General features: G+C 37.3%; 1 long non-coding RNA gene across 1 annotated transcript; it reads left to right on the top strand.

Annotated features, from left to right (window-relative positions):
- Nucleotides 1-727: 727 nt before the first annotated feature.
- LOC135301219 (uncharacterized) lies at nucleotides 728-26,313 on the top strand. The gene is made up of 4 exons (XR_010362951.1): nucleotides 728-871; nucleotides 7,906-7,997; nucleotides 9,267-9,337; nucleotides 25,984-26,313. It is a non-coding gene; the product is annotated as an uncharacterized LOC135301219 (long non-coding RNA).

The following is a 26,313-nucleotide window of genomic DNA, read 5'->3' as shown; positions in this document are numbered from 1 at the left end:
GTCTAGTGGAAGGTGTGCCTGTCCAGGTAGAGGATTAGAATGAGATGATTTTTAAAGTCCCTTTCCATGCAAACCAGTCCGTGATTCTATGAATATAATACAAATATTCTGTTGATCCGAAAAAAAAATCCCAATTTTTCTCAGGAGTATTTACTGTAGTATGTTAAGACGTCATTGAAGTTTTATTTGAGTTTTTTCTCTTTCATGTAAGAGATTTCACATAAAAATTTCTTATTCTTATTAGCCTCAGGACTTTAAGCAAGGAAGATAATGAATTAAGCTCATGCAATGTTCCTCTCATCCTACCTTCTTTCCATCCCATGAAATCCCTGGCTTCATAGTGAATTCAAACAGACCAAGCTTGAAGCTACCTTGTGAACTGTTCACTCTTTTTGAGCTATTTCTTTCCCATGCCCTAAATTTTCCAATCCCAATTGCTCAGCAGCATTACTTCAGTAGTAGACACAGTGCCCAATTCTTCTGCCTTTTCTTCTTCTCTAGCTGCTCAGGAAAGACCCTGGAGTGGGAGTAATTTGAATATCCAAAGTCTGAGGGTGATTTAACATCTCATAAGGGTGTGAGGGTTTTATCCATCACAGTATGGGCTAATATGAGGATTTTTCCCTTGGGAAAAGTAAAGAAAGACTGTGCTCTGGAGTAAGAACATTCCTGGGGGTGGATTTCTACAAATTCCCATTCTCATGACAGAGAAAATATAGCAAGAAAATCAAATCAGGCAGACCTTTGGTAATAATTTCCGGCCCTAAGGAAGCATTTCTTGTTAGTGTTTTCATCTGTCTGTCTTTGAGGAAAGCAGAACTGAATTCTCAAAGGCTGCAGAGGTGGGAACTGGGAGAAGGCAGGTAGGCAGGTAAGTAACACTTCTGGGGACAAACAACTGGGTTAAGATGATTTAGGAGATCTGAGATAAGGAGAGAAATGAAAGCTCTGTTTATTCTTTTTGATATCTATTGCAATGTCACCAAGACCACTGAAAATAAGGAATTTGACTGCCAATGCTCACAGCTATTTATCTGATTGCGTGCAATCTTTACTAGAAATAGTCATTTTAGATCTTCTGATAATTACCTGTGAGTAAGCATTCAATTTTGTGATTGTATATTTGACATCACTGAGTGCTGATGGATTTTCCACTTGGGGGATTGAAATACTATTATTTAATGTTTATTTATAAATGCTGAGTCTTTACAGGTCCCTTAAATAATCTAATTATTTCCAGATGATCTGGAACTTAAGTAGTTTTTCCTCCCTCTCCATTTGGATAGATATTAGTAATTAACTTCAGTAGTACAGGAAGGACACAAAAAGGGAGTTAGAAAAACTTTGACTGAAAAGGATGCTGGTATGGTTATATCCTTGTCTTGCAAGAATTTATATTCTTGCTGAATTTCATTCATAAAAGCAATCCCATTTTTATGCTCACAGCCAAGAAATAAGATCAAGGTAGTGTTTTATTATTTAAAAATTAAGGACTTGGAGTTGTTTTTAAAAGTTTTTTTGTGTGTGTTAAAAGAAAAAATATCTAGAAGTAAAAGGTAAAAGCAGGAGGAAGAGATTTTCATTTTTCCATCCAATTTATCTGGAGTAGTCGATTCAAAAACTAGAAGTTTAAGAAAAAAGAAATAAGTTGTTTTTGCAGTTTTCCACAATAACAATGGTGTGGACATCACTTCAGATAAATGCATTATCTTGCCAAGCAAAAGTTTGAACAGCTTTGCTCTGAGATATACTTTTTATCAGAATGATTGCAGAAAGCAAAAGATATATTGGTTTGAGTTTGGACATTTTGTGGGAAAAAAAGTCCTTATGTAGTTATATAAAATTCATTTAATTTCAGACTTGTATTTCTCATTTACACCTTGAGGGTCAATATGAAAATGTGCTTCAAGGTGGTTTGTTTATTTATTTCCTCAGGGGTGGTCCTTGTTGCTTAGGGTAAACATTTGCTCTGCTCTGACCTCTCTATCCTTTATGAATACAAACATAAATAAAACTTAACAACACATGATTCAAGTTATTCTGAAAAATCTATACCAGCAGTGGTGAATTGCTCTCTGAGATTTTCTATTTCTTTCCAATGGCTACAGAGAAAGTCAAGAAATTAACTGTGAACAGACCCACTGTACACGTACTGATGGATTCTGGCTCTCCAGTGGTCAGATATTAATCAGAGTTCACTCCTCTGTATTTGGAAAGATACAGTTCTTTTACTGGGCCTGCCCATGATCCTGACACATACAACACCAAGGCATTTGCTTTGACCATCCTAAAATGCTCCATTCTTCTTGCCAGCACTAGAAATTTGTTGTGCTGTGTGATACTTGCTAAATATTTTATTCTGCTTTTTAAGCTGTAGTATTAATAGCAGGCATTTTTCTCAGGTTCTATATTTTTTCCTGTCATTTGCATCTCTTTGACAGGATAAAAAGAATGGATAAAAACTCTCTAGCTTGTAGCTACACACACAAATGGTCACTGCTTGGCTCAGTTTCCAAATTGTTTATGGCATTTGAAATGTGTGAGAATCTTTTATCTTTCCTGCAACTCTTCATTATCTTTTTGTATTTGTCACCTCAGTGACAATACATCAATTTCCTAAGATGCCTCAAGCAGTTTTAATTTTCAGTTCTATACACCAAAATCAGTCAGATTGAGAGTCTCTGTGTCTAGAGGTTGATTCCTGACTGCTCTGATTAGGTCTTCATTATCATAAAATCACAGAAACATAGAATATCCTGAGTTGGAAGAGAACCCACCAATTCCACCACATGACAGCTGATTTACCCTTGCAGAACATCATGTTGGTTTGTGCTGTCTGTGACACCTGTATGGGCCCAGCAAACAGAGCCCAAGACCTACAGGAAACTTGCATCAATCCAGCTGAGTTCAAACTCCACCAGCAGAAAAATCCCTAAATTCCAATTGAAAATTTTTAGGTTGAAGTATTTCAAGACTGTAGGACAAGACATTTTGGTGGAAAAGCAATCTATTGGGTTTTACAGGACCTGATGAAGTCCTGTCCAGTACCTTCCAGTATCTTAGCATTACCTGGATGTTTGACCCTTGAGGAAATATCCAGTCATCTTGATGGCAGGAATCAAGGATCTTCTGAAGAATGTCTTTGGCTAGATTTTGGTGCAATTCAGTTATTTGGACAGGGGTGTCTATTTCCACCTAAACCAACTAAAGCCTAGCAAATATCCACCCCTGTGCCATGGCAGCTGGATATCAGGAGGGAACACTTTGGGCTTCTCAAATAGAATGATGTGCCCACATCCAGGATCACCTCCTTTAAGTCCTCAGGTAAATAAAACTAACAGTGAAAGCAGGAGAATTTTTAATTCATTCTGTTTACCACTTATGATTTAAATATAGCTTAACAAGGCAAACAAAGCAGAGTGCCTCTCTTCCATTATCTTTTTATATTCTGGGAAAAAAAGACAATGCACAAAAAGTGTCTAAAATTGAGCAGCTTATGGTTATGTTGCTATAGTTACAGGATGATCAGAGGCTTTGCTAAGCCAGAAAAAGAAATGAGCAGTTTCAAATAGTTTTGCACCTAGTCCCTGCAGATAGTGCTACATTTCCAAGTACACAGTTTTGATCTGCTTCTCATTGGTGAAATGCAAAGAAGCCATTTGTCTCCTGAAATTTCTTATAAATAAAAAAACCCTTTGCATTTTGCATCTGAGAAATCCCATGTATATTTCAAATAGGAAAAACAGTTTCTATTAATAGACATGGTCAGAAAATGTTTGTGGTTTTTTCTCAGAATAATTCGTTTATCCACTTTTCTTTACAAAATGAAGCATTTAACTTTCTTGTGCTGAAAATCAAAAACTTCTGCTTTTGAGTCAAATGTGTTATCTATATGCATAAATCTATAATATACTTCAACCAAATACTTAAGTTACACAAGAACAAATACACCCATGAAACGGTCAGCTCAAAATAGAAAAATAACACCAGAATTTTTTTTCTAGAAAAAAAAATGTCATAATCATATTAGCTTTCTCCCATTTAAAAATAATTTCAGTATAAGTTACCAATAAAAATTCTCAGTCAGAGATGTTATTGCTAGAGATTATAATAGAGCTTGGGAAATTCTGCTGGTAAACTGTGTATAAAAAGCTGAATTTGCACTGGTTTGTGCCTAAAATCTTATATACTTTTTAATAAAAACTCTGAAGTCGGCTTTTCCATTATGTTTTGCTGCACAAATGAAAAAATTTTGTACCTGAATATGATGACTACATAAGACTAAACATTAGCAACTAATTTTCCTTATTTTCCCAGCCCTTCTCAAATGCAGTTTCATTCAAGCAAAGTGCCTGCTGCTCTTAAATTTGTCCATCTTTCAGTGTATATTGAAGTGTGTGGTGCAAATTTTCTGCTATTTCTCTTTCATTTATTCTATTGCAAATGTGTCCTACCACCCTCTAAAAAACTCCACCACAAATTAAAATTTGTGCTCTTACAAAAATGGCTGCTTCATCATGAAATCAGTGGGGTGGCAGAGGGAATCCATCCAGGCTTCAGAGCTTTGTTTTAAAGTGATGAAAGGACTTGGCTTAAATCAAGAAGATTAGCTACAGCTCATCTATCAGAACATGTCCATTTATAGCACCCCAAAAGAGATAAGAAGGATGATTTTATTGCAGTTTACTGGCCCTTTCTACTTATCTCTCTTGGTCTGGGCCTTTTAGGCTTCTGCAGGATTTTGAGCAGGGGGATGAACTCAATGGCCTCCAGAGATCCCTTCCATCCAAATTATTCTGTGACCCCTCCCACCTCTCAGATATCCCAGATCGTGTGGGTCAGCACAAATCAAAATTCTTCTCTGTCTCTGAATTTTACAGAAACTCTGAAGTTTTACTGACCTGTCCTACTTGGCAGTGATGGGACTTGTGGGAAATCATTGATCATCTGAATCAGAACCAGCTGCTTTTGAGGGAGCTGAGCATGGCTTCAGGTTTTCATTGACTAAAGAGAATCAAATTCTCAAACAGAGAGTTCAGACTCATTAATCACTTGTGAGAACTTAATTTATATGCATCTACCTGTAGATATTTCATCTGCAGACTGAAGCACACAGTTATAGTTTCAATGTCAGTAAGAAGTTAATTACTCAATCCTTCTTTAAAAGTTGATAAAGATCTAAGATAAGATTAAATTCAACTCAGTGTAGGCATATGAAGTAGTTCAGAAGAATAATTCCCTGGAAGTGATTCTGTTACTCCCATAGAACACCTGGTTTTATTTGAAATATCTTAGGGAAACCTGTGGGGTGTCCTGGTGCTTCTCCAGAAAGCCACTGCTCCTCAGTGGATCCAATGTCAGATTTACTGGCGTTAGATACCCTGGGGGTTATAACTGCATTTAGTAAAATTTGTTGCACAAATATAGGTTACTTCCTCTCCCAAGTTAGGAGTCCTACAATATAAAGAACAGACATGCAAAGACAGGGCAGGAGATGTTCAGTTTTAGCCCCCTGCACATCCCAAAGTGCTAAAGACAGGGACAGAGAGAGACCAAAAGGAGAAGAGAAACTGATGAGTTTTCAAAGAAAAAGCACAGTGGTTTGTTGGTGTGATAATCCCTTACTCCACAGAGTTTCTAAAGACTTTTGAATGGAAAACTGATGCTATTCATTATGCATGCATTGCAGATTTACCATTAGCCCAGTAATTTTTTTAGCATAGAAAAATATCTCCAAAGTAATTCATGTTTTAAAGAAACCCTGCAAGAGTCATCTAATGTGGTTTTGAGGTGGGAGAAGAGAAATACCTGTCACCTTTTGGATAGTGGTTATTTGCTCCATGTAACTTAGCTGTTTCAAGATGTTTGCACAGATCTCTTAGCACAAAGAGAGTTAACTGTGATCTTTGAAAATATGTGATTTTGTCACACAAATGTTTTTCTGCATGAAAACCAATTCAATTTATTTTGTGTAAGTTTGCTTTTTTGTTAAACTGAGAAAAAAAAAATAGAGGTGAAACTGAACTACTTAGGGTTACACGCTGCCACTAGCAAATGAGTTTTTGCAGAACTGGGTTACAGTTATGGTAGTTCTTCTGAAGATAACTACTCAATTTAATCAAAGATTATATGAAAACACCACAATAATAATTTTGAAATAATAGATGTGTGTATGTCATCCAAAATAATGCCCAAATTGTTCTGTTGGGCTGTAATTTCTTAGCAGCAGTTCTCCCATTTTGCAAACCTGTTATTTATAAGAGAATTAAACAGCATCATCAGATGGCTTAACTGACTCTGAAATCATAGTATGAGGAAAAAACTGGGAGGGAAGTGTCAGGCTATCAATTGAAACATTACTCTAGCAATGTCTGAGGTGATCAGAGAACAAATAAAAGCCCATACTCCCACCCGAAACTACCAATTAGGGAAGAACCACTCATCCATTATCATGAGCAAATTAGACTAGAAAACTCCACTGGAGATTATTTGAAATTGGATTTTTTTTTGTTTGTTTGTTTGTTCTGGCTGGTGCAAGTTATTACATTGACAGAGTTTTTTGTCTGTGGTTTGTTTTTTTTTTCCTCAGTTCTTCTTCTTAAGTGAGCTCCAAAATACTGGACTAAAAAGAGATGGAGTCACAAAAGTGTTTAGACTTCTGATTCTAGATAGGTTTTTATATACCAAAGACCTCTAATGGCCCATAAAATCCATCCCCAAAAGCTCATGTTTACTGATAGTTCTGCATAATGTTAATTATTGTGCTGAAGAACAGCCCAGGCCCAAAAATTATATGCATCAAAAATGAGAATTGAAAATTATAACTGAGGCTCTGAGACCACACTTTTTAATTAAGATAGCAAATAGCAGCAAACATACAACATGTGCTCTATGTGTGTGTTTGAAATTTATTTCATATAAATTATACAAGTAAAGTAATTAGGTTCTTCTTCAATAACCTACCCACTGGTACCCACTGGGCCAACCAGAACACATTAGGGTATGTCCAGCTCAACTGCCTCCCCTCATCCTCTCCTTATTTTGCTAGAAGTTATTCAGCCCTGCCCATGCCTTTTTTAAAACAAACTTTAAAAATAAACCATAACACCACAAAACCCCAATCTATATTTCTGCAAAATTGTGAGCTGGCTCTGCTCTGTTATACAGGATAATGACAAAATAACTCTGCTGGATTTTCTAACAAAATGTACCCTCACCAGCATAAAATTGACAGGCTAAGATACATTTATGGCAACTAATACTATAAAATCTGGACACTTCACATGTTTTATGATATCCCACCGTGGCAAAGAAGGAAGAGTTATTTGACAACTGGGAGTAAGAGGCACAGAAAGGCAAAATGACTTATCTAGGATAACATAAAACAACTGTGGCAGAAAAAGAAGCTAAACCGGTGTCCCCTCATTTCCAGGCTTATGTTCTAACCACTAGATAATCATTCCTGCTCCAAGCCTGAAATCTTGGTGCTCTCATTGATTTTGCATATTATTTAAAGAAATATTTTCAGAAGTGCACAGTTTAGATGTTGGCTGAAGTGTCTGTCCACTGAAAGGAAAGAAAAAAGTACAAGAAATTCAGGATGTACTGGTAAATGGGCTTGTTCCACCCCATGTGCTGGACTTTTCATTCCCCTTTGCCAAACGTCATGACTTTCCTGCTGACCCATTTTTATAACCTATTAAAAAGGTGATATAATCATCTGACTCCTTCCAGGTTTATACCATCTGCAGGCTGGCTGAGAATTCACTCTTGCCCATCATCCAGGTCACAAATTAAGGTATTAAAGAGTATTGGCCCAAATAGTGAAGTCAGGAGCACATCACCAGTGACTAATATTTAGTTTCAGTTCTCATATAGTTTGTTTTGTTTTTTTTTTAAATCCAGCCATCTGAAATGTTTTATCAAGGAAATGGTCCAAGTTTCCTGTAAAGCCACAAGAGAAGCAGAGGAAGATCTGTGTCATACTAAAAAGAAAGGTATCTGCCCTACCCAGTTATTTCTTTTCATTGACTGTGGCTAAAGCTTTGATTACTATGGTTAGGCAGCAGGATTTTAGAAAATACAGCTGGGTTAGATGTATGTCACCCTTCTTTAAAGAATTAAATTGAGCTATCACTACAGGAATAGATTGAGAAGGGTCCACATCAAAATACCTCAGGAGCAAAGCACTCATCAGCATTTAACTCTGATTTGAAGTGTGCCATAATCAGTGCCCACTCTGACTGGATTTCCACATGCGGTTTGGAAAGGCTTCCTAACAAAACTTTCAATGAAATCAACTCATTTTTCTGACAATTTTAAGGGGGAAAAAAAAACAAACAAAAAAGAAAACAAAACAAAAACAAAAAAAAAATCCCAACCAAACAAAAATACCCCTAACAATTCCTGGAAAGCCCTCATTGTCAAAAAGTCACCATCTCTTAGGAAAATGTATTGCAAAGTATTCTGCTTGGAAAGTCAGTATTTCCTGCAGGAAACTCACAGTGACTGCTGCAGGTGTCTTGTTCCTTGCCTGGGCACTGGCCCTGTGACAAGTCAAGAATTCACATTTCAGAAGTGGCTTTAATCCCTATGAAACCTGCCTTCATGGTTGCTAATAAGAATTGTCACCAGCAGCTCAAACAAAGGAGCATCCTTTTTGTTTGAAACACGCTGCCTGAGACATTGCAGCAAAACCCACGTGTGCCTTGCACTGTGCACAGTTTCATCTCTAAATAAACAAGCCAGAAATAAAACAAAATGAAAAACAAAGTCCAACCCAAATGGAATTTGAGAACATCCCAAAGAAATATGCTTGAAAGTTGGATATATTTGAGATAAACAGCAGATGGGCTTCTCAGGTGGTGCGAAAGATAAAAATGTGAATTTAGAAATGCTAGGAGTTTTGTTGCTGAAGGAAAAGTGTTACTGTTGGAATACAGCAACAGATAGTCCAAAAGCCTGTTTGCAGCTTTTGGGAGCACAGCTGCTTTACAACTTCTCATACTGTTTCAGTAGTAATTAAAAACTTTGCTCTGTCTTTAAAATAAATGCAAGCTTCTGCAGGTCAGAAAAGCTGTAAATATCCCTCACTGTGTATGGTTAAAGCACTGGTGAGGACTATATTGTTTCCATGCAAAAAATAGAATTACATTGGGTTACCTTTATTTGGAATCATCTTAATATAAAACTACAGAAAAGTTAAAGTGTCTTTTAAGAGATCTATTTTGTGCTTATTTTCAAGATTTTCTTATTTTCCTTGACAGGAAGGTCTTGGAGGTTTAAAGGAGTGGTATGAAGAAAATCCAGCTATATGAGTTTCACAGCTGGAACTCAGGTTTGTTTCTAGCTTTAACCCTCTTGTGCCACCAAACTGCATAAATAAAGTCCAAGATAATCTTACACAGTGTTTGTTTAGGATTTTCAGTTTCATTTTTGGAACAGTGTGGATCCTGATGTTTTCTAGCTATCTACCCCTATGTTTTACTTCATCATGGTCAATTGGAGGAGAAGAAAAGATTGGATTTCAGAGAGTTACTCTGAACAGAATAACAGCAAGGAATAAGTCACCTGAATGTCCCTTCCTTGGGAGGACCAAAAAACTTTTTTTTTTTAATTGCACGAATAAATCTGATTTCTACAATTTCTGTGCTCTGAAAAATGCAGTAACAAAATAATAGAGTAATAGATTCTTATGATTGGTTGATAAGAGCAGAGCACAATGGCCAGAGATACAGAAAAGAGAAAAGGAGAACAGAATGACAAAAGAATCTGGTTATTTGGTGTTTCTTTTTTCTATTTTTTTTTTTACCAGCTCAGGAAGCAAAAAAAAAAAATTAATGTTGTGAGAATATGACTTCAGCTCACCTTCATAATTAGAAAGAAAATCCATGTGCAGGAGAACAATAAGAATCTTGATGAAATTTCAAGGAGAGATGAGAAAGAAAATGAGCCTGGAAGAAAAGCTTTATTTTTTTGTTGTTGTTGTATTTTTTTTCTCATCTAATTTTGGATTTTTCCTTAGGTAACTAAATTGACTAGCAGGCATTTGAGGCCCTTGTGAAGACTGAGGGGTGTGGATGACATTCCCAGCTCAACTGGTGAGCTGCAACTGCACAGTGATGGGGAGAATTGGGTGGTTTAGGGCATGATTCCCCTGTTCAGATCAAAAGAATGAGATAAATAATGCTCTAGAAATAGGATTTTTTTTCTTATTGACTGTAAAAGAAATCCAGGTATTTAACTCAGAAAAAAGGGTGCAGACATTTATAAGAATCTCAAAGATATTTATGTAGTTGGGATGCTGGGACAATGATGTCCTAACTGTGGTCTGTGGGGTCTGTTACTGTGAAAGATGAGGAAGACGAGAGGTGTGCCTGTGGATTAATAATAATAATAATAATAATAATAATAATAATAATAATAATAATAATAATAATAATAATAATAATAATAATACATTAGGTAAGGTAAAAATCTGGACAGAGCATGTAGTGTCCAAGAATAAAAAAATTGATAACTCTCAAATGTCTTTGAAGAAAAAGAGATATGAAAAAAAAAGAATTCATCTGTCTATGCGTGCTAATGTTTAACAGATGCTGGCACTTACAGGAGTGTTATGAGAATTAATTAATGACTGTTGGTAAAAGGAAGCCAAGGAAGCAGGTTTTTTCCATATGATGAGCATATTGGGAAAGATGCAATTTTTCCTTTGTTAGCTTTATAGTATATAAGTGAAACACATTCTTGGTCATAAAGACAAGTAAAAGACTTTAAAATATATTCACAATAAAATCTGAAAGTAATTTAGTCATAATTCATGAGCCATAAAACATCCTGAGTTTGAAGGGACATGCAGGGATCATCAAGTCCAACTCCTGGCCCTGTAAAAGACAGCTCCAAGAAAAAAAAAATAAAATTATCCCATGTATTTGTAAAGCATCTGTTGCTTAATTTCACCATTACTTCATGTGTGAGAGAAGTGAGACTCTTTTGTTCTGTGCCTGGAACCCCCTGTCATACAGAAGTCTTGTACTTAGTGGGGGTCACTGCATTCTACCACAATATGAAGAATAATTAGTCTAAATTCACTGCCTCAGTACTTAGATAATTTGGAGATATAAAACTCCCCAAAAAGAAAAACCAATCCTGAGACAAAAGATAGTTTAAGGTCAATGTGCACATCCTAATCTGTGTTGTTTGCACATACTCCCTGTTTTGGCCATCCATGGGCTTTAACTTTAGTTGAAAACAGGAGTAATAGGGACATTTTTACAACTCTCTTTGTAACTTTCTGTCTACTCTAAAGACAGGGTGACACAATATAAGGAGGTATCAATAGTATTAATTCTGTGTTTATTGGACACATAATACCTGTTTTCTAGTCTTTTTCTGAATCACAGAATGATTAAGTCTGGAAGAGACCTCTAAGAGTATTGACCATCGAGTTCAGCCATTAACCAAACATACCAATAAGCCATGTCCCCAGGTGTCACATATACTCGTTTTTTGAACACTTCCAATGGATAGTGGTTCCATTGATGCCTCAGGTTTTAGCTTTTATATTTTTCAGATTCTGTGCTGTTTTAGTGTGCAGTTCTGAGCTTCATATTAGGGGATGGTGAGCACTCTTCACAGATTAGGGAGACAAAACAATTCCTTCTCCAGCTGGGGACCAAGGACAAATGATCCAAATCTCAGGCCCAAGAGGACAAACAATGTGGTCTGAAGAGAGAAAAAGAAGCAGGATGGGACTGCATGGGCTAAAGCTGTAATTGGACAATTATCTCCAATATGCAAATGGAGCTGAACTTGCAAAAGTGAGAGACCCCATGAGTGGTCGTGCATTTTGTGGCCATTTGGTTCATCTTGGGTGCAGCCCTAGCTGGGCTCTTGTTTTGCCCAAGGTGGATCTACTGAGGCCTCCTAATACTACTTTATTCTTTAACTCTTTTTGACTCTTAGCCTCTGTTCTAGGTCAGCCTGCACAAGGCATCACTTTGCTGGTCAGCCTGTTACAATGCTTGACGACCACTTCAGTGAAGAAATTTTCATTATATGCAATCTAAATCTCTCCTGGAGCAACTTGAGGCTATTCTCTCATTTGTCCCACCATTTGTTACCTGGTGGAAGGCTGACCCTCGTAAGGTCCTCTCAGGGACTTGTGCAGAACAAGAAGGTCCCTCCGAGCTTCCTTTTCTCCAGGCTGAGCCCCTTTCCCAGCTCCTTCAGCTGCTCCTGGCATTCCAGGCCCTTTCCCAGCTCTGTTGCCCTTCTCTGGACATGCTCCAGCCCCTCAATGTCTGTCTTGTATGGAGGGGCCCAGTTCCAGACCCCAGTGGAAAGCAAGAGATCCAGAGGGAAATGAAGAAGCACCCTTGAGGTTTGCACCCAAGCAGGAACCGCACAGTTTGCACAGAGTAAAGTGGGGCTGACATGGATGCTTTAGACCCAATCCAAATTTTAAAAGTCTGTTTTGTGCAGTAATTAGCACTAACTTTATTTGCAGAATTAATGAATGTTTGGGCTCCAGAGGACAATTGATATAACTGCTTCTGAAGATCATCCACTTTCCTTTTTTGTTCCCTTGGTAATTCACTGTGAAGTTTCATGGATGTTGTACTGATCTAAGAGAAGTAATAAATTTTGGAATTAAGTCAAAGCTTTTACTAATCGTTAGGATTGCAGAGAGATTGCTTTTGCCATAGAATGTGATATATTTATAAATACATAAAATTACTTTTCCCAGTAGTGTTATTGCATGACCTTTTAACCATCTTTGCACACCATAAATATTCTTTTTATTATTAATGAGTAACAAGAGTTTCTAAAGCCTTCCATGCAGTGACTTTTAATTCTCTTGCTGGCAAGAAAGTCTCCTCAGGAAACCCTCCTTTATTTAGATGCATGTAACACTTTGACCCTTCCTTCTGTCTTTGGGTCCCTAACAGCATTGTTAGAAGAGGTTCAAAAATCACACTTTGATTCCATTTCAAATCAAAAGAACTGGAAAGGCTTGTGCTGAATGGTCATTGTCATATATGCTTTCTAATAGTAAAATAATATCAAAGAAAATAGAATATGTCTTGTTAATTCCTTAGTTCAAATGGAAGTTTATTGTCTTCTGTCATTTCTCACACTGTGTTTTTCTGACCAAATTTTTAAAGCAACCTGCAACTGAGATTCCACATCTATGGAAATAATATCTTATTTCAGTGTCAGCCTTTCTAATGTTAAGGTTATTCCTTCACATTTAACCTGTAAGACTTTTAACCTTCATCTTTTTGTAAACTTTGTCCTTTTTTGAGGTGTCTGTAATGGACTATCCAGTAAAAATCAAAACAAAGGTATTATATTCTCTTTCCCTTTTCAACAATCTTTCATACATCCAAAGACACCTCTGCTAAACACCTTTTCTTCAGTCTGCCGTAATAGATTCTGTTTTCTAGAGTTTCTTTTTATCTAATAGCTCCAGTAGATATCCTTTTCAAGGTTTAATGTTCAATTATGTATATGATATCCCATCTGAGAAATCATAGGAACATTATTTCTCTTTTATATTAAAAAAATATAATTGGTGATTTAATTAAGCAAAAATCCAGATGTTAAAGGAAAAAACAATTCCATTTTGATGAGACTGAAAAGCATTACTTCAGTTTTTTGCCTAAGCATCATATTTTTGAAGGTAGAATTTTTGAAAGATTGTGGGGATTTTGGAGTCTCAGCATTTTGTCTTCTAAGAAAAAAATTAAGTCAGAAAATGTACATTGACTGAGCAATTTTAGGAACTCAAGAAATTAATTGAGTAAATATAAAGAGAAAAAGGGCATAAGTCTGCTGAGAATGACCACAAAGGAAGTTGGACCCTGAAGGGACATTTTGTTTTCTCCATGGTGTACATTATGATTTTAGTACTTGGTTTGTGTTTCCAGGAACAAAGTTCAGTAACTTAGCTGCTGGCCAGCAATTCAGAACCCTGAGATAACAGAAAACTTTCTCATTGCAGTTTCCCACCTCCACTGAGATTATTCTCATTTTGCATCCCCATTTTCATATAAAAACATCCCAATTTAGAGCGATTTACTATTATTTCCTGCCATATTCACAACTTTTTCTCCAAATTTCCTTCTGTCTTACAAGGGTGCACTTCTATTTATCTAAAAGCACAAGCCAGGAGCCTTAATAACAATTAAGTTCCTTGAACACAAAGACAAATATGGTGCTAACTCAGAAGAGTTTACAATACACTCAATACACAAGTCAATACTGTTTTCAGCTGAGCTGATGTGCTCTAAGAACAATGTTACATGTGATAACCCCCCCTCCAAGGACAAAAAAAAAAAATTTAAAAAAAATCATAGAGGGCTTTGGATTTTGAGCTGTCCATATAATTGATTTTTCCTACCATTAGTCAGCCAGCTGAATATTTCCTTTCACCTCTGCTGCTGCTGTGTCTTGCATTGTGTGTTCTTTAAGGAGAATATTTCTGCACAAGGTATGCACACAATAAATGCAGAAAAGTTGAATACTTGTAAGCCTGCAGACTCCAGTAGAATGTTTAGAAACAAAGAAAAGTGTTAACAGCTGTGACAATGCTGCTTTCCTGCTCCAGCAAAAGGACTATTCCTGAGTTTATAATTGTCAATGGAGCAATTAGTAATAGTTTTTTTTTCTGATAAAGTTCTTGTAAAGAAATCTGTGCCCAGAATAAAAGTAAAGAACCACGTAATCAGGGGTGTGGAGAAAGTACAAGGATGCAGAACATCACTTCTATGTAGGATGCTGCTTGTTTATAGCTTTTCTCTCTGCATTACTCAGAAAAAGCTCTTTAGTGGGTGTGGACTGTGTTTAAATAACACTTATGGAGGCCTAATCTTTCAGTAAATAGCTGTCACTATAATAATATGTTAGAAAATAGAAAAGGGTGCTCAGGTTAAGGGTTGGTTGAGGCAGACACTGATGTAAAAATAAGGGGAGGGGAGGCAGAAGATTATTTCCAGAATAAGGAAAAAAAATGTCTTTTGGATCAATGCACAGGACTGTATTTGGGGCAAAATTTCTGTAGGTGTGTTTGAGTTCTTATCCCCCTTTCTGCATAAATTTTATTCAAGAAAAGTGTATTTTTATCCCATTGCATGCATTCTTTCCTTTCTCATCTGCAACCATACCCAGACTCTAACTGCACAGGCAGGTGATTTCGTGGTCTTAGACTTCATTTTCCACTGAAATTCCTATTAATTAAAAAAAAACAAACCAATGTCTAAATTTAAATAATGAACAATAATAATCACCTCCACCTTTATTAACTGCCATCCTCAGGACCTCAGGGACTTGCTCTCAGGTTCATGAGGTACATGGTCTTGATGGGCTTGAAAAGGAATTCAGGAGGAAGTGGTCCAAGGGAATGTTCCCTACATCTCCTGCACAGAAAAATACAAGAAGTGTGTTTAATATCTCGTGTCAGTGGACATCTTTTGCTTAAAGTCTTCTCCAGTGTACAAAGGCTACAAAATCTGAGCTTTTCCTTTGCCACCTCTAATTTCCAAGGACTACTCCTCTGAATAGCACATCCTTGCCCAAAGCTGCAGTTAAATCCTTATGTGTCTGTAGGCATTCTCTGCCTGCAGTGACACACACACGCAGAGAAAAAAATATCCCAATTTGCTAAAATCCATGCATTTCACACTTCATATTGATATTTTTGATTATTTTTCCTTTCAGCTAAAAGAAAAGAGCTTGTCAAAATGCCAGAAGATTCTTTGTTTCTGGAGTGCAAAAGAGCTTTCTAGACTATAGGGCAGACTGACAGCTATCATTTCTTTTCCCTGCAGACAGAGCAGATGATATTTCCCAGCATTTCTTGGTGCTAGAGTGATAAGGAAAAAAAAAATCACCACTGACTCCTGATAGCAACAAAAAGGCATGAGATTTAGGGAAGTTCTGATAATTTAAGTGGTGAACAGAGCACACTGACAGGTTATCTTCAGAGAGTCAGCAAGGTGCATGGATCTGATGAAGGAGTTTAACTTGCTTGAGTGTTTGAATGCAGGATGATCAGCATATGAAGGGAATGAGACCTAGAATTCATTTTAACCTGCCTTATCTCGATGCCACAGTGGAAAATAAAAATAATTTGTTGCTTTTTTGCTGACTGCTCACTAACAAGATTTAATCACTGCTACTGGGCTGATTTCTGGCCTTGACCTCTTTTTAATAAATCGAGATCTTTCCAGCACATCACCTTTCATCACAGTTCTGTTTTGAAACACTCTGTATCACTTTCCATTGGAAATTAGTCTACTAAAAGACAACTTATCTACCCATTAAGACTATCAGCAATAGCTGGGTCTTATTAGAGGGCACATGAATACATAAGTTAGAGTTCCTTTTTCCTTTTTTGGATATATATTCCTATTTAAGCCAAATTCTGCCATCCTGAGGAACAAAAAAAAAAAAGAAAAAAAAAAAGAAAAAAAAAAAGAAGTAATCAATTAAGACAAAAGATTCAAGGTCAGGTTGGATGGGGCTTGGAGAAACCTGGGATAGTGGAAGGTGTCCCTGCCCACGGCAGGGTGTTGGAACTGGATGATCTTTAAGGTTCTTTCCAATCCTTGAAGATGATTCTGTGACTGCAGTGATCCTCTTCAGATTAAAAACACAGGCATTTCTGATTAAGCCATGTTTATTGTGCAGAATGGGGAATATTGCAGAACATCTACTTTCACTTTCCATCTGGTAACTAATGTACATTTGTATTTTGACAACTGAATACCTGAGGGCCATTTCACAGTGGGAGTGAATGCACTTTGCAAATAACTCCTGGTCATGGCCCAGGTTTCACACAGAAGCCATTGGATTGCATTTTCTTCCTGCTGCTCCTCCTAATTTCACCCAGATGTGAGACCCCAAGGTTCATCCTAAAAGCCTGAGACATTTAAATTAACACATTTCATCTTTCATAGAATTTTCTAACCAAAAGACCCTGTGTGGGCTGTCTGACTGCTGTGGCTCTGAGGTATAATCAGGACAGTTTACACACCAGGTTTTATCTGCTGGATGGCAGAGATTTTTGCCCTTGGAAAGAACTATCCCAGCCTGTGCTGCTCAGACTGATGAGTTTCCTGCATCTTCACTGCAAAGCCAGAAGTTGCACTGGTACTATCTCAAAGCTCTAGCCTGACTGTGAACATGTGCCAAGTTCATCCTGCCTGGAACAGAAATTCAGGGGAAAGTAATTTTGCATGTGGGTGGTAAATCTGTCCACACTGAGAATTAGCAGGCATGTGGAATGTGTGCTGCAGGACTTTTCATGCCCAGAACCACCACCTCTGGTACAAAATAGGCAAGAGTCTAACGGGATGAGACTTCAGAAAAAAATCAGTTTATGCAGCCTGTTCATGGTTTACCCCAGAAAGAGGTAAAAAGATATGCCAGTGATCTGGGTTCCTTTTCCTGCTGAGCTGTATGCAGTCTGTCCAATAGAACTTGAACACACATAGCCCATGACAAAACTTTTTAAGGAGAGAATTCAGCTGGGCTTGATGAATAAAACAAACTGTAACACAGGCAAACATCAGCAAGGTGCAGTGTTTGCTGCAATCCATAGGTAGCCTTGTTTTAGTATAAGACATGTCACTCTTGGGAGAATATATCTTTTCCATGGATAAACCAAAATGGACTTGCAGGTCTTACAGACTTTTTCAATTTCAAAAAATTATGATTGCATAATAACACTGACAGCATTCTCTGCCAACAAAAAGATGCATCTCTGTCCAGAAAGAACAAACTTTCTGGTTCAGCACCAAAGAGAAGAGAGCAAAAAAAACACTGGAATAAAGCAACCCAACACATTTGATTTGCTGTGTATATTAAGCTTTGTAATCATAACTAAGATAGATCCAAATTAATGACCTTTGCTTAATATTTATTCTGATTTTTAATGCCTGTGCAGAGCAGAAATGAGTGGTTGAATAGATCTTGCTTGTAAGGATGCCCAGTTGTTCTGGAACTTCCTTTAAGCACTACTTTTTAAAATCTTCTTTTGGGTAATTTCCCCTCAGCAACAGCACAGCAGTGAATCATAAAAGAATGAAGAAGTGACAGCAGATGCAGTGCGAAGGTTAACCTTGATTTCCAGCTAAAGTTTCATTTTAGATACTAGTCTCCATCAAGAGGCTCTGTTGTTTACTTTTAGGCAATTTGTTTCATGTCTCTCTGCTCCTTTTCCTCTGTGTTGGTCAGACTTGAATTTTCAGTAGTTGATCAACATGTCTCACAGGACTCTGGTGAGAGAATCTTTGCAATACTGGTAGGACAGCAATAAATAAGTGTGTGCTAAGCCAGAGCCTTGTATCTTTTTCAGTGTTGATCTGAACGATGGGCTCAACTGATGAAAGGGAAAAATGCAGAGGTTGTGAGTCCTGGGGAGACCAGAGTGGAAGGTTGCATTAAAAATGTGGAGAAACAGCTTGAATTGCGGTTCATGGGGAATTTCAATACTAATAAAACCTGGTATAAATTGTTACACTTCTGGGTAGGAAATAAAATTCATATAACATGGAAATAAATTGCTAGACAGTAGCATGAGAAAACAACATAGAAGCTGAAATTTTACAAAGATGAGGGTGAATGGTGTAACCCTGGAGCAGAAAAGGGCACATTCCCTTCTGGTCTGTTCTAGTGGGATAGTTGTATGTTAGTCTCAGGGGGTAACTGCTCTCATACGCTCAGCTGGAGCCTTGCTTACAGGGCATTGAATATAGAAGATGAATATCCAGAGAAGGACAATGAAAGATCTAGAAAGCTACTGTGCATGTGCTAAGTTTGTTTTACCTGGAAAGGGGAATCTTGATTCAGTTGCCAAAATATGTCTTTCTAGAAAAACTGGAGTTGCCTTATGCCATTCCTAATATCTGCAAAGGCAGGCAAATGTGAGAGAAGTGAATACGAGACTAGATCACTGAGGCACCTGAAATAATACCACATGTCAGTGTTTGGACAACTGAATCACTGACTAGAAGATAGAATTTTTTAATATCTAGGAGATGTTTCATCATCATCATCACCATCATCATCATCATCACCATCTTCTTCTTCTTCTTCTTCTTCTTCTTCTTCTTCTTCTTCTTCTTCTTCTTCTTCTTCTTCTATAATAATAATAATAATTATTATTATTATTATTATCCAGTGGCACTAAAAGTCAATTGAATCCATCACTAGGCATCCAAGTGTGAGCTGAACTGTTCTCCAGGATGTGTTCACTAACTTGTTTAGATCCCTCCTGACTAAAAGGAGTGCTTTAGATACCCATACAGAGAAACCAAAATTTGGCTCTATTGCTGTCAAGTTGATCTCCAGGCTAAGATCTCACTTCAGTTGCCTGAACCACTCACTGTTCTGGTAGGACATGGATCCCCCAGAGGTCCAGTGTTATTTCTGTCACCCTTACAAAGTGTTTTTGACTACCTCAAAGCTTTTCATATGGCACTGAATGCATATGTATATGACCTTCACATAGAGAAACTTATCACCAGGAGACTGAGCTGCAGGTTTCCCTTCCTGCTAGGACTGTAAATGATGCGAATTTTGCACTCCAAAAGGAGCAGGAAACTCCTGGAAACAGAGAGCCCTCTAATAGCTTCCTAAATTGCCTTGTAGGTAGGCAGATCTGTAGCGTATATCTGAAAATGTCATTGAATGTGTTTTAAGATAAAAATTCCTCAGGAAGGTACCTCAAGATGGATGTGTGGTTCTCTGATCTTGTGGATTTCTTTGCAAAGTGCAGATATGTTTCATAGAATACTGGAATCATCAAAAGCTTTAGTTTTGAAGGGATCGAAAGGATCTCCACGTTCCAAACCCCTGCCTTTGTCTGCGACACCTCCTACTAGACCAGGTTTCTCATTTCTCTGAAGGACATTTTCCCAGGAAGGGAGTTTGTGCCAAAGCCATGCTGAAAACCAGGAATGGTTTCTCTACCCAAAATGAGAAAGTGAGCCAATCTGTCACATTGGGCATTCACCTACCTTCAGAGTACGAGCTTTTGGAATGACTAATAATGAATCAAATCCACCTGACAATGAACAGCTCATTTACCCTTCACTGAGCCTGTTTCTCCACCCCAGCACCACTGAGCAGGTTTTCACAGCAGCAGCTCACACAGAGAATCTTTCAATCACCACTGGAGACCAATGTGGATTTGTATTGATCCAGGAGTTGCATGTGAGACTGTATGTCATGTAAGAGTCTTGATGAAAATATCAGAGCTGCTGTCACTCTGAACAGCACCAAAGGTTGGCCTGCTGATCTCTAATCAAAGTTTTTGGGTATGCTTCTATGACAAAGCCAGTAATTCAGAGTGAAAGTTCTCCACAGGGGCCAGTGTCATATCAATCTTATTTAACATCTACTTAAATGTTATTCCTGCTACCTACAATCAGCACACAAGTTCAGCTGCTCAGCCAGACTACATCTTGCCCCTCTTAGCTCCTTGATCATGTCAGTGAATTATTCCTGTCATTTTCCTCACCTTTTTTCTCTACCTTTACTCTCGTCTGTCTTTAGATTTGACTGTGTCATATTGAATTTAGCTTGAATTCCAGCTAGTGACAAAAAAAAGCAAGTTTGCTTTGTGAAATGCCTCACACAATTTCAGGGCGTCAAAGGGGAAAATCGACATTTGCTCACTGAGAGTGGAATGCCTGCATGAAGACAACTTCCCATTCCTGCATCCACTCCCCATTGTCCCCCTTATGCTTCTCAAGAAAAGTGACACTTCATGATCAATTTTGGCATCACGGAGTTTACTTGATAATTTCATTTCTGGAGAATGTTTTCCCCAAGTGCAAAGATTAATATGGGAGAAGGATGAAGTTCTTTGAAAGGGGAGATATGTTTATTGGCACTACAAAGAGGAATGGCGAAGGTATGAGAATTCTGGCTTTCTTGCACAAGTAAAGGCAGTGGTGTGTGGCCCAACAATATTTTCAAAGTATCTCACTTGATCTGATTTAACAATTACCTAATCATCTGCACGTGTGGCTTTAACTCAGGAGGAGGCTTTATAAAACTTCTTTTAAAATTTGAGTTATTGCATCCATTAAGTTGGCTAAAAAGAACTAATACATTGCATTGAGTATTATGAAATGTCACAACAGCACTGGTGTCTTATTCAGCACGTACCAGACTAATATAAGGAAAGAATTTCAAGTAAATATTGAAAGTTAAATTATGACCCTAGAGCTAACACAGATCCACTGATTCAGTAGAACTATAATCCTCCCTTCTTTTCCAGGAAGAGAGTTAAAGAAGCACATTTGATATTTGTTGCAACCTCCATGTTTTCATAGTTTTGTATAGTCTTCCAAAAAAAAAAAAAAAGTATCACACTTGATAAAAAGTCAACAAAATAACGACTTTTATTTTACTGTTTGTATGTAATGAGTAATCAGCTCAATAAATTCCCACAACTCCGCTATTCTAGGTACTGGCAGGTTTTGCATAGGCTGTACTGATCCTTATCAAGAGTGTGAATCCAACTGAATAACTTATTATTATCAGAGGTGTTGATTTTATTCAGACTCTGCACTAGCAAGTTTCCAGGAAATTTGTTAGGGCTGCATTTATGTTCAAAACTCTCATTTTTAGAATTTTTTCAATAAAAAAAAGTTTAAAATTCCATGTGAGTCATTTAATGTGCAGTTCATCTCACCTAATATCTAGAAATCTAAAAAGTAAATAACTACATCTGAGCAGGTCACCCTGACCTCTCTTGATAGTCAGTAAGGAAAAATACGCATTTTCAGAAGATGATTCATAAAATCTGCCTCATCTCCAGTTTTAGAATACTAGTTTACTCTTTATTATTCCCTTTTCCTGTCCATTATGTCCTTTCCTCATGTAGGGTCAAACTCAGGTACAGAACATACTGTTAAGATGTCACAGCTGCAGTAGGTGGATCCTAATTCTCAGCAATTTATGGGTTATTAGGAAGCTTTACACATATAAGACCTAAACTTTGATCAGCAAGAACTTTAAGGGCTCCAAACTCTGTATCTAGGGTTGTATAGCAAAATCAACCACAAAACAATGTCTCCAAAAAAATAATTCTTCTTCCTTCAAACACAGACTTCTGATGGATTAATAAATCTTAGACTAAGGATTTTGATTTTCTTCATTATAGAAGTACTCCTGGCATAGAAAATTTAGCACGACTCCAAAGACTCAGTCTGTTGGTTTTGCAGTATTTCTGTTTTGAATTGTGATGGCATGTATACACTAAGGTAATCAACAACACTCAGAAGCTACTTTATATTATTCATGATAGATTTAAACATCTCATACCAAATTAAAAAAAAAGGTAAATGAAAACAGAAAAACAAACAAAAAGACATAGAGAAAACAACTCCCACTCTGTATTATATGAAATGCCAAGTAAATTGGAAAACCAATTTAAGAACCAAGTGATAAACACCTACTTTAGCAGCTAAAAGTGAGCTATAAATAAAAAGTTATTTAATGGTTTATTTAAATTAGGCAAGTCAAAACTAAAGGTATGGTTTGTTTTTAAACAGTGATGTTTTTCTTACAAACAGCAAAATTTCAAATTCCCTATTAATTTCAACTGTTCATGGATATGAAGCTTCAGACTGAGCCTTATAAATGTAATGGTATTCATTAAAAATTCTCATAGGAATGCCATAATCCAACACTTGAGGAAAAATCTGCTTGGCTGTGAAGCAGTGCCTGTCACAGCTTTATAAAAATGCTCTTGCTCCAATGAATTAAATGTTAATGCAGATCCACCTGGTAGGATCCCACCTGATCTTTCTTCCAAATTTTGCTTTAGTTCAGTTTAACAGGACTTGAATACAGAATAACACAGAATTCTGACAGCTTTGGTTGCTCTTTGTCACTGTACCTTTTTTGTTTGTTTGTTTGTTTGTTTAAACTCTTCTTTAACAGGACTCGGTGACTTCTCAGACTCAGAATATGGAGGCCACCTAATACAAACCCCAAGGGCAGTGACTCCTCCCAATACGAAGAAATTAAAAAGTAATAAAGTTATTTCTGAAAGCCACCCTGTAATAATTATGCTGTGGGTTTGCCCTTATAAAATAATTAGAGACAGGTAACACATAGTCACACACATTTTCTCAATTATGCTAAACACATTTGAGTTTTGCAGGTAGTCTTGCAAAAAAATTTTCAGTGATCAACAGCAGCTGCTCCAAAGAATTTAGCAATTGCTACTTTAAACTATTCAAGCCAGGATATTGCATCATTTTTAAATAAAAAATCGAATATTTGATACTTTAAAGTGAATTTTAATGTCCTGAGGATATTTTTTATGAAGAGAGGAATCTTTATTCCATGAACTTTTAGTGCATCATAGTAAATTCTGTTGACTGAATAAAGCACACACAATTCAATTTTTCCTTCAGGATTTTTGGGTGGGTCATTGTAACTGAATATAAAGTTATTAAATATTTTTTTTGCAATAATTTTAGAGTTAATGCAGAGTAATAAATATGTTTTTGAGACCTTCTTTAAGAAAAAAAACATTAAAAGGTAAATATGTACATGTATTTTTGGTTTTATTTGTATATGCATGTATTTTTCTAATTTCTACCACTTCATGTTTAATTTCATAGTGACATAGGGATTGTCTCTCACAGAAATGACAGAACATGTGTATATAATTTAATTCTATTCTGTCCTAGTAAATTCTAGCTTTATATGATGAGATGTAATGAGTGAGAAATCACTAAGAAATGCTGCTTATGTTTAAAAGTTAGAAATATCTTTCTGTATTTACTGTCCCCTGAATTTACCTGCAGATGGTAACTTCTGATATTTTAAAACTGTATAGTTGGGAATGTCTTTTTCACAAAAATTCAGATTCTCTTTCTATATTCATAGTTTTCTCTTCAGCCAAATATATCCTTCAATTAGGTGGGTTCTACATCCGTCATCTACCCCATGAAGGATATTCAAGGACAAATTAAAGGCAAACAGACCTGAGCTTGCCAAATCTAATGGAAGGGCAGGGTAAATGAAGAGTCAGAGTAATGCTTCAAAATATTAAAAGAAAGTTTGAGGGCATTCAGTTGCTGAAGTTCAAAAGGGAAAATAAAAACACCTATGGAGATGTTATTTAATTTATATTAAAAAAATGGTGTCTAAAATTCTTCCACTGTATACCCTCACATGGCATTTGTAGACATATTTGCTGCTTGAAATAATTTATGATACTTTTGGTGGGATTCAGATTCCCAAAAGTGGGCATTTAAACCCAGCAGAGATGTCATAAATTATCAGAAACCCTTGTGTAATGAAGAAAACAACTGACTTAGACGGGACCCAGAGCTTCTCAGAGTGAACTTCTCACTGGACACCTGGCTTGATATTCAATCCTGCTCATGTGCCCTGAGAAATATTAAATAAATTTTATTGGTTTCTTTGAAGATTAATTTCTGTTGTTACGTCCAGCTTGCCTCCTTGAGGGGAGGGGATGCCACTGCCCACTTCAGCAGCAGGAGAGGCAGGAATCTGTTGAGCCAGGAGAAGGGAAACCCCTCTGTAAGGATCGAATTATTAAGAGATGCCTCTGCCAGAATTAACAAGCAAACAAGACCATAGGCTGAATTAATTATACAGATTTTATTTAACAGCAAATGTTGAGGGAGAGAGATAGAAATAGGAAGAGAGAGGCGAGGAAGAAGAAAGAGAGTGAGGAGACAGATTAAATAAAAATATCATGACCATAGGAATTCCAGCAGCATCCCACTGAACCTCTTCTTCTGGCCTTCCCAGTGGTGTGGGTCCCAGAGTGTTCTTCTGGAGATACCACTTTTATAGAGCCCAGGTCCCAGGTATCCGCAGGGTGTAGGTGCCATTCCCACAAATTTTTCTAACATGTCTGTAAGGAATTTCTTCCTTAGTTTGCCATGGAAGGAATTTTTGTCTGTCTGGGGCACCCAGAGCTGAGTCACCAGGCCTGGATTCCTGTTGTTGCCATCTGCTCTCATCACAGGATCCCACAGCCTTCACTCTCACTGGAATCTTCTCTGCTGTGCTAATTCCAAAGCTTCACCTCCCTTTAGACCTGGAATCAGCAGCTTCCTGTTGTGGTGCCTTATCTTAGGGGAACTTCCTTCTCTGACAGTGTTTTTGAGACATTTCACTGCATTCTCCAAGTGCTTCCACTTTCTGTCTCAGGACCTTTTTCAGGTCCCCCAGAACAGGTAGATTGCACACTTTTCATGCTGAAAATATGAATATATCAATGTTGGGAGGAGGAAAAAAGCTGTCCAAGGATCATCAGGCTATGTGGAAGAAAGGGAGGAAGGAAAGAAAGAGAAGAAATTATGTAAGGGGGAGACATAGGGTGTGAGGGAAGGGAAAAAGGAAGGAAAGGAGGGAAGACTTCAGGTCTATCCAGACAGTAACATTTATAAAGCACAAACTATTCAAGATTTGGGTATTTGAACAACATTTCTAGCTCAACTAAGCAGAATATGCCTCAGCTCAATTTTACTTCCAGTATTATTATTGTTATTTTTCTCACACATAGTATTGCAAATTGCAAATTCCTTTTATACATTTTAATACTACTTTGTAGCTGTTCCTCTATTGCAGGCAATTTTGGGTTATTTCTTGTCTTCCTCTCTCGAGCCTGAAAATCATATCTTTTCCCCTCATATCTTCATGTTCTTCTGGTCTCTTTCCAGTGTGCCTCTGTCCTTGTTGGAGCTGACAGTAACTCTCAGTTTCACAGAGATAGTGATTATGTTTAACTCATTGCTTCTCTCTCCTTCAGCTCATTAATTAAGAAGTTAAGGAAGGCCAGGCCTTGTTCATATCCCAGCTAAAAGTCTTCCCAAACTTAAAATACTGTTCTTTATCACTGATGATTCCATAACTTCTGTTATGAAAAATATAAATTATATGTTGAAATAACATAAACCTCCTCTCTGCCTGCAGCTCCTGTGGCTGCTGAGTCATTTGGAATATCCACTCAATGTGGCTGTAATCAGCAGGGCAACTTCCACTGAGACCTTCTGAGAGCTGCCAAAAGAAATCTGGATGATGGAGTCACTCAGAGATTCCAGTTTGATCTGCATCACACCAGAGCCGTGGGGACCATTTCCCATTATGCTGGAAACAAACAGTGCAATGACATCCAAGACTGGACTGGTTTAATTTAAATGAGAAATCAGAGGCTTCTGGGATCAGGACTGTGTTATCTCCACAGATGTAGAGCAGAGTTTCATTTTTTCATCAATCTGCTTACATTAAATTGAAATAGCAGAA

This window comes from Passer domesticus, chromosome 5, assembly GCF_036417665.1.
Source record: "Passer domesticus isolate bPasDom1 chromosome 5, bPasDom1.hap1, whole genome shotgun sequence".
Classification (NCBI taxonomy): domain Eukaryota; kingdom Metazoa; phylum Chordata; class Aves; order Passeriformes; family Passeridae; genus Passer; species Passer domesticus.
The sequence above is the reverse complement of the archived record's forward strand: the minus strand, read 5'-3'. Positions and strand labels throughout refer to the sequence as shown.